Genomic DNA, 10303 nt, shown 5'->3' with positions numbered 1-10303 from the left:
CATCCAAAACTCAATTGGACCCCACTAAGTGCTTTTGTATGTTTTAGACATGTCTTCACATGATTTTAGATGGTATGGCCTACCTGAGTTCCATATTCGGCTGATTTTTGGGATATCCCATAATCTAAAGGGACCCATCAAATGCACGGTGTTGATGTTTGACACACATCGCGGTGGGGCCCACACAGCCCATGAGGTCAACCTCATAGTACCATTTCATATATATATATATAAGATAATCTAGCTTATCTATAAGACATTATCAAGATTATGCTAATATACTATCATCTACATTAGCAAAGGTTGTTTACATTACGTAGACACACCACCCTAAATGGAGTGACCGACCGGTCACCCTGAGACCCATAAAAGCTAATGCCAAATCCCTAGAACCCGGCAGCTCCCAATATTCAAACCATGCCAACCTGGGACCTCTCCAACACCTTTCAAACCTTGGGACAGAGTTACACAGAGGAGATGGAGCCAACGCATATCCCACTTTCACGAGCACCTATCAACCAGTCAAATAGTGCCACATGGCACTCTAAACACTAGTGGGTCAATTTGGCTTCCAATTTCTGCCACCCCTACTAACCCAAAAAGTCAATCCCTATGAGCCCACGAAACCTTAGGCAAAGATGTCTCAGGCTCCGGCTAATAAAATCCCAAGCAGAAATCAGGTTTCTAGCAATAGCGAGAAAAAGAGAGGGAGATAGGGAGAAAAGGAGAGAGAGAGTGCCCCTCCGTCATCCAATTCAGCCAAGTTGATCCAACTTGTCATAAACCTACAACCGATCGTCATCAACCGTTGTAATAGTCTAAATCTTGTAAAATAAGGTCGAGATTTAAGATATCAGATCAGCTCTGTTACGGGATGTTGGGTCTCTTGAGATTTAAGATATCAGATAATCTCTGTTAGAGGATGTTGGATCTCTTCTATGTCTCCTCTCACATCTCCTTAGTGCGTTTTCATCTCGTGCCCTATTCTTTATTGCTTTACTATATTTCTTTATAACGCAACATCTCCCTCTCCATACACATATGCTTTACCTTTCCAAGCAATGAAATCCTAATGCAACAAAAATTAGAAATGGGCTCGTGTGCTTGTTTTCTGCGCAAACAATTGTCTTCTCGATCACAATCGTAGTCAAAGCATAACCGTCTCCTCGATCGGATCATAGTTGAGCAATAAGCAGTGTAGTTTGGATCTTATCCGCAGTTGAGTTGAATAAAAAATTTCAAAAGCTAAAAAGTTACTAAGAATTCCTGAATCCCACAAAGTAATGACGACACATTCATTCAAGCAAAGAATGGTGCCTAATTCCTTCCTTTGTTGTCATCGGGGCCATTACTTGGATCCCTGGTTGTATATCAATCATAAGAGTCACTCAAATTAAGAATTCCCCAATTCCTTGGCTCATTGGGTCATACGATTCCAAGCTGACCATGGATTTCGTAGTTATTACCTAGTGGGGACTCTAAGGGGGCATTTGGCATCTCTATAAATAAGAGCTTATTGGCTTACACACACACACACTGTTTAACTGTTTGGTCCTATTCTAATCAAAGTGTTTATTTTTAAAGAAAACAACAAATAAACTCGAATTTTATAAGTTGGGGATGTGTTACTTTTTGAAATGGAATTTATTGGGCTTCAGTAGACATTTTGAACTAATTTTTTGATAAGTTTGTCCTTAAACTTTTCAAATAATTCATATCTTTTACCTTCTTTTCTTTTCTTTATAATCTCTTTGAGGTAAGCCCACATGATGAACAACCCATGTTAAAGGTGGGCCCTACATGATGAATGGTCCACATCAAAGGTGGGCCCACAAATGCATGATCACATCAAATATGAGCCCTACATAATGGGCAGCATGCATCAAGGTGTGGCCTCACATGATGAACGATCCACATGAAGCAGGCCCTACCAAATGGGTCCACATCAAAGGTGGGACCCACATGATGGATTGTAGACATTAAATGTGGGACCTCATGATGAAAGGTTGACACTAAAAGTGGGCCCACCTGATGAATGATCCATATTGAAGGTTGGGTCCCACTTGATGAACGGTTTACATCAAAGGTGGGATGGTGGACATCAAAGGTGGGTCCCACATGGTGGACTATCCACATCAAGTGGGCCCCATGTGATAGATGGTCCATAAGAAAGGTGAGACTGACATGATGGATGGTGGACATCAAAGGTGGGGTCCTCATGATGAATGACTCATATTAAACATGGGGCCCCACATCAAGGTGGGCCCACGTAATGAAAGGTTCACATCAAAGGTGGGCCCCACATGATAGATGACCCACATCAAAGTGTGGCCTAGCATGATGGAACATGCAAATCAAGTGGGTCCCATTTGATGGGCAGTCCACATCAAAGGTGGGACCACATGATGATAGTTTAACATCAAAGGTCGGCCCACAAGATGAATGACCCATATTGAAGGTGGGGGGCCATGTTCACAACCTCAAGTGCAGGGTCACGATGTAGTAATAACTTGGTGAGACTGAGGTCAAATCCACATGGACTATACTTGCACGTATTCTGAAAGTATGTAGAACTATAACTAAAATTGGAACTAAAACTAAAATTTGGAAAAGTTGAGAATAATTGTGAATGGATTATCAATTAAAGAGGGAACTAGAGAGCCAAGGATCCACTTGTAGTTGTTAAGATAATACCTTACTTGATTTAACAAACACAACTGGAATCAGAGTCCCATTTTATCATGTTGGAAGATAAAACAATTGAAGCACAATCTAAGCTTCTCATTAAAATAGTTCACACATGAAAAACTATTATGATGATTAGAAGGGAATTCAACCATCCACCATGCCCAGGAGTGTAACGTCTCAGAAAAATCCGTACAAGGACCCGAGTAGCACCTCAGGCAGAAATCACCCAGGACCAAATCCTTCAGAAATGAGGCTAGTATTAGCAAGTGCTAAACTAGAGTACTTATGAAATTAGCACTAATCACTTTAAATATGATCTGCAAGACCCAAATCATGCAGAATCATTGACGCTACATTACCCTGAAATCTAGAATCCATCCCTAAACCCGATTGCTATCGGGAGCACACCGAAACTCCGTATCGGACCTGGACCGCACGTCGAAAGTCCGATAACCGAAAAACCATATGGCTATGACCGCATTACTGGACTTGACAACCCCCTCGAAAATCAAGTTCTAATAGTGTCCAGAAACGCACAACTTGAGCCTGGAGCGAAGTGTGTGAGAAACGTGAATATATTTAGAAATAAAATCTGAATTTAAGTAAACTGAGTCGTGTCGCTTATGGGCCAAATATACGGATTCAGACCATCAGATTCAGACCTAAATACACCCTCGGATCAGGAGAAATGTCCCACACATGTCGGTGTACTTGTGGCCCTGATCGAGTACCGGTGACCGTTAAACTGAAACTGGTCCGCCACGGCTGATCTGTAAACTCGATCGGAGCGAAAACTCAGCTTGACCTAGATCCAATGTCAGGGAGCTTAAATCCGACCACACACAGAAAAGGGGGCTCCAAAAGTGCTCCGTTGGACCAGAACAGTCCGTATTTGGATATAACGTAAGTATACCATGGCCCTGGGGCCATTCCCATCAGTTCTGGGCCTATATAAGGGCCTTAAATTCTCTCTCTCATATTCCATACGAATTCTAAAACCCTAAGAAAGAGAGTAGAGGAAAAGGAAAGGAAAGAGAGAGAAAGTGAGAGAGTGAGTTGGAGATTCCTCTTGGGATTCGATCCCATTGCTCCTCGGGCTTAACTACCGCTTCTACATCGCTATTCCGGCGATTCCGACTCCGCACTTGGGTAAGAAAACCTAACCCTAACTTGTTTTAGGATTTTTGACTACTGTAATAGATAAATTAGCTAACCTATTCCTTGTTATAGGTTATTGTGGTGCCGTATACGAAGACTTAGCTTTTAAACTGAGTTCGTTACAAGTCTATCGGCGAAAGGTGCGGACTATAAACGTATAGGTTATGGTTTTCAAGGCTTTCAATATCGGTTAATGGTTTATTAGTAATGTGGGTGCTATTTCACATGCCAAATGTGATGTTTGTTTCGCGTTTCAGATATATATGAACTATATGGAGTTTAGTGTATTCCATGTATCTGTAGAAAGGATCGTATACGTATGGAATTTGAAAGTGTGTTTGCCATGATTAATTGTCGTGTGTTTGTACTAGTTGTATGTGTAACAACTCCTTAGCAAAAGGGTTCGCCCCAGTATATGTTATGGCCAACATACGTTGTGTATGTTAAAAAGGTGTAGTCTAAGTGTTTGTAAAAATGTCTAAATGAGTAAGTACTTGGCATCAGGTACTTTATATGAGTGTTGAGATAAGATTCTCAACTACCTTGACTATGTGTATGATTTCCTCCGTGCAACTTATATTATATTGTCTGTTTTACTTACAAAATGCGCATGTGTGAAATCCTGTATATGTTGTACTTCATAACATGCTCAAATGGTTGTAGGATTGGAATTATGTGTTTATTACTGCTTTGACTATTTCATACGAATACTTATTGGAATTGGATATGTTTGAGACTATGATATAGTTCAGGCAATCGGTAACAGGCCCTGATTAGGTGGCTGAGGTTGATCCGCCACATAGGACGTGATCGATGAATCCGAGCCATACTTGGGATGTCGGCAGTGGTTAGGCCACACGGAGTGCTTACGCACTTCATATCGATCAACTCAATGTACACTCGTACTAGTCGAGCTCGTCAAGTAAACCGATTGACCCGATGTATGTTCACCATGTATGGACGCTACTGCTTGAACCTAAGGTACCAACTTACTACTGAAAATCTCATTAACCATGGTACCTCGATCCGCTAAGACTCATGAGCCGGACATAATGGTATGAGACACCGTGGTTGAGCTGTCGACCTATGCTGGGGTGATGAGCCTCTCCGTAGTGACCAGTGAGCAATATAGCCTCGTGAGTCAAATACGAGGCACTGTATGAGACACTGTATTCGAGCTGTCGGCCTACACTGATAAGGTGACGAGCCCTTTGTAGTGACCTCGAGAGTACGCTATGACTATGTAGAGGCGTCGAGCCTTTCCGTAGTAATAAGAGTATAAACTAGGCCTACACTGATAAGGTGACGAGCCCTTTGTAGTGACCTAGAACAATAACATCATATGAGATTTACTAGGACTGACGACCCTAGAATGGATCATCGTTTGGGAACTAATATAACGGAGGTACCTTAGCTTCCCAATCCTGCTGTATGAAAAGGACTAATAAGAACTTGGTAATCACGTTCATGCACCGCACTGCATGTGCCATTTGGCGTTGAGTAAAGAGCACGAGAAAGTGACTGACATGCGCGACTGTTAGATGAAGATCGTAGAGGGAGTGCAGGCGAGGGCATGCATCATTTATACATACCATTCTTGCATTAATCAGAGTACTTAGGGATGTTTGATTGTGTTGTTTTATCATTACTGCTTGACTGAATTGATAACATTCTAACCTTTACTTTATTGTTCCACTGAGTTGATCACTCACTCTCACGTTATGGGACGGTGTTTTAAATACCAACCAGATTCTGTCTTAGTTGTAGATGGAGACTCGACTGATGAGGCAGAGATGGACTTCACAGACGATGAGGATACTTTTTCTTATATGCAGTATTCAGGTGGGTTTATATAGACCGCTCTGAGCGACGGGGCTTCAGGGTCATACTTGTGGACTATCACATTTTTTTTAGAAATTTATATTTTGAAACAGTACTTGTAATTATTGACTTAGCAACGCATACATACTTTGGGGACCTATGCTGGTTTATAAAGTTATACATATTCATTTCAGTCTTCCGCTTGCGTACTACAATTGTCCTTGGATTATGTTTTACTGTTATGGCTTAATCTCATTCATGTTTTATGCACTAATATGGACAACATATAACCATCATTAAATATGTTGCATAAGAGATGTGTTGGAACTCGGGAGTTAGGTTTCTACTCGTCCCTCGATTTTCAGGGCGTTACAAGGAGACAATGGTGAATCACAAATTTTACCAATCCCAATAATATCAAAATAGATAAGAAGATATTCAAAGTCATCACAACATCTATTGTAATTTGAGTCACAATAAATCATAGAAAACTGAAAATATTCCTTAATTTAAATTTAAAATTAATGAAGTTCAATATAAACATGAATGAAAGTAAAATAAACATCCCAACAAACTACAAGTTTCACCTCTTAGCCCTAGCTAAGAGGTTTAGTTAACTATAGACATGATTAAAACTAAAACCCTTAAACAAAACATTAAAAATAAATCAAGGAAGATGAAAAACTCTTAAGAGGCTGCTCCACCCTTTTGCTTTGCTCCTTGAACCCTAATTCATGTTTAGAACCCCTTGGAGAACCCAAATATATAGGCTTTGTTCGGCTGACTTTGAAAATTGCCTCAATTTTATGCACTCTGCGTAACGCCTTTGATGTCATCGAACAGCCTTCGATGGCATCGAAGGTGGAATCTCAGTCTAAATCGAATTCGAAAGTCGCGCCCTTTCACATTGCGTAAGTTATCAATGGCATCGAAGATACCTTAGAATGCATCGAAGGGCTTTCGATGATTCGAAAAATATCTAAAAACTGTCTAACAAGTTGCTTCATAAATCCTCAAAATTCTCATTGCCATTGAACAGGTTTCGATACAATCGAACTAGTATTCGATGGATCGAAGAATTGTGCTAGTTAGTCCAGCAACCAAACTTGAAATTCCTGTAAATCTCGATGCAATCGAATAAGCTTCGATGGCATCAAACACTTACTTCGATGGGATCGAAGGGTGTTTGATGTTATTGACAATGAGTTCAACATATTCTTTTTTTTTGCACTTTGCACTTGTGACTTCCTTCCTTCTCCACTTGGTTTCCTTGAATCTTGGTGTCTTGAGGTCTTTAATATTGGTTTCCTAAGATCCATCCCTTGTCTTGGTGATTTGTAAGCATCAAATTCATGCCTTTAACATTCGTTTCATTCTAAGCTCTCAGATTCACCTCGTAATACAAACATGTATCAAATATACCAATTAAGCATTATCATGTTTATAAAACCAAGATATAAATAGGGGAAATATGCAATATTTGGCACTCAACACACCCCCAACCAGCATTTTGCTAGTCCCGAGCAAAACATGCGTGAAGAAATCCTCAATTCTTTAATGTTCAAATCACTTTTAGAAAACAATCTTTTGTGCAAATGTGAAGTGTCAAATATTGCATATTGTTCCCTATTTATATCTTGGTTTTATGAACATGATATTGCTTAAAGGCATATATTATACATATTTGTGTTGCAAGGTGAATCTAAGAGTTTTGATTGAAAAGAATGCTAAAAGCATAGATTTGATGCTTAAGAATCACCAAGCTAAAGGTTGGATCTTAGAAGACCAATAATGAAGAATTCACATGCCAAAGATCAAAGAAAACCAAGTATAAAAGTTGAAGAAAGGACTTGAAAGATCGCAGAATCTGTAGCAGAAAACAGACAGGTTCAGTCTGACCGAACCCATATTTGGTCCAACTGAACTTGCACAGAATAGTCCAGCAACAAATGATGGAATTCAAAAGTTAATTCAGTTCAACCGATGGATAATTCGGTTCGAACGAAAGGAGGATTCGGTGGGATTGAAAGTGCATAAAATGCCCTAGCGAAAAATGATGAATTTTGGAGTTAATTCGGTTTGACCGAAGATTAATTCGGTCCGACTGATGACTTAAGTTCGGTCTGACCAAAGACATCTCAGTCCAATCGAAATCGGGTAACTGCTAAAATAGAATCCTTTCCAAATTTGGACTTGACTTCGGATTTGACTTTGGTCCGATAGAAGTCACCTTCGGTTGGACCGAAGTGTAACACGGAAAAGCTGCGAATTGCGTAATTCAAGTCGATTTTCAGAAATTTCAAGTCGATGCATAAGGTGGAGCTTCACAACTATAAATAAGAGTCCCTAAGACATTCTTAGGCATCTTCTAGGGTTTAAGGAGTGGTGAAAAATGGTGGAGAGCCACGAAGAGTTTTTTCTCTTCTTCCTTAGTTGGTTTTTATGTTTTGTTTAAGAGTTTTTAGTTCAATCATGTCTTTGGTTGGCTAAATCTCTTAGCTAGGGCTAAGAGGTGAAGCTTGTAACGTGATTGACATGTTTACTTTTCTTTTATTCATGTTTATGTTGAACTTCATTGATTTCTAGTTGATTTTAAGGAATATTTTTAGTTTTCAATGGTTGATTGTGACTCAAATTACAGTAGAGCCTACAATAGCTTTGAATATCTTCTTTTCTTATTTAAGACTGTGAAATTGGTAAATCTTGTTGTTTGTCATTGTCTCCGGGGCATGGTTGGGTGACAAAATTCCTTCCAAATCTCCACAATCCTCTTCCATTGAGGCTAGATCAATGAGAAGTTCAGAGATTTGATCATCTCTCTTTCCAATTGGATAAGATAGGACTCTAATTCCATTTGGATCTCTTAAATCAAGTAAGGTAGCATCCCAATAGTTACAAGTGGATCCTCAGCACCCTAGTTCCCACCTTTAAATTTACAAGTTTTAATTACAATAATCACAATTACTCTCTCTATCAATTCAAATTTAGTTTTAGATCTTCTTCTAGTTCTACTTCTAGTTACTTTCAGAAACATACGAGATTAATCCCTGTGGACTCGACCTCGGTCTTACCGAGATTATTACTACATCGCAACCCTATACTTGGGGTTGTGAGCAAGTTTTTGGCGCCATTGTCGGGGACTACAGTTGCATTTTTTCTGAATTTAATTAGTTTTAGAATTAGGTTAAGATTAAGATTAACTTTCTGTTTTATTCTTAGGTTAGGAATTTTTCTGCTTAGTTTTTAGAAACTAACTTTGCTCTCTGTTTTGTAGGATCCTAACCTAGCATCTTCTATCAGGTAACTTCTTTCTGACTCTCTCTCTCTCTCTTACTTCTTATTTGATGTAGTTTTCAAATCTTAGATTTTAGGTTAAATTCTGTACTTGAAAGCTAAGATTATTTCTTGCCTAAGTGGGTTTGTGACAACACCCTACGTCTTTTGAGTGAAGGAGGATTAGTCGAAGGGTTGCCTATTCGTCATAGGACTAGAAACCACTTGAGATTCTTAGAGTTAATAGAAGTGATGGTTGCTAATCAACCTCAACCTCCAATTGAGGAGGCCCAGGATGAGAATGAGGTGCATCATGCACCCTCGCTTCATACTTTACAAGACTATTTACAACGGCGGGGGTGAGCACACCTTCCTATATGATTTTTCCAGAAAAAACAAGAAATATAGATATCAAGTCAGGAGTGATCCAACTCCTTTTGAAGTTTCATAGACTTGAATCTAAAAGTCCATATCTACACTCGAAAGAGTTTGACGAGATAATAGCCACTTTATATTTTCCTAATATGTCTGAGGACACAATCAAGCTAAAACTCTTTCCTTTCTCCTTAAAAGAAAAAGCTAAGACATAGTTGCATTCACTAGGTCCACGATCTATTGGTAGATGGAATGACATGACAAGTGAGTTCATAAAGAAATTCTTCCCATATCATAAGACGAACACCATCAGAAAGTCGATCATTAACTTTGCCCAAAAGGAAGATAAAACATTCTTCCAATGTTGGGAGCGGTTCAAGGATCTCGTCAGTTCATGCCCACAACACGGTTTTGAGACGTGGTGCATAACAAATTTCTTCCATGAAGGATTGACATCTTCCATGTGCCAATTTGTCGAGACGATGCGCAATGTGGAATTCATGAACAAAGATGTCGATGATGTGTGGGATTACTTTGACAAACTCGCTGAAACCACACAATCATGGGACATCTCCCCAAGACCTAGCTCCACTTCTAAGCCGACTCAATCAAAAGAGAAGGGCAGAATGTACCTTCTGAAAGAGGAATACGATATAAATGCTAAAGTGGCCAGTCTTACAAGGAAACTCGAGGCCATGGAACTTAAGAATGGGAAGGCTAAGGAAGTTGTTTTCGTATTTGTGCTTGTAACTTCATACAACTGAGAATTATGCAACAATACCTGCTTTTCAAGAAATATTGAACGAGCAATCGAATGCCGTAAACAATTACCAAAGGCCTTTCAAATGACTCACTTCAAACATATATAATTCAAGTTGGAGAAATCATCCAAACTTCAGTTGGAGGAATGGACAAACTGCTACTCCTCAAGGAAACCCTAACAAATTCTTGAATCAAGGGAAACCTCAAGGGGAATCAGTTCAAAATC

The 10303-nt window shown here is 39.5% G+C and overlaps 1 non-coding gene across 1 annotated transcript; it reads right to left on the bottom strand.

Moving 5' to 3' along the window:
- Positions 1-9620: 9620 nt before the first annotated feature.
- On the bottom strand, positions 9621-9727 carry LOC131232051 (small nucleolar RNA R71). Its single transcript, XR_009164656.1, has one exon. It is a non-coding gene; the product is annotated as a small nucleolar RNA R71 (small nucleolar RNA).
- Positions 9728-10303: the final 576 nt, after the last annotated feature.

Source organism: Magnolia sinica, chromosome 17 (assembly GCF_029962835.1).
Source record: "Magnolia sinica isolate HGM2019 chromosome 17, MsV1, whole genome shotgun sequence".
NCBI lineage: Eukaryota > Viridiplantae > Streptophyta > Magnoliopsida > Magnoliales > Magnoliaceae > Magnolia > Magnolia sinica.
This window is presented reverse-complemented; position numbering and strand designations above follow the sequence as displayed.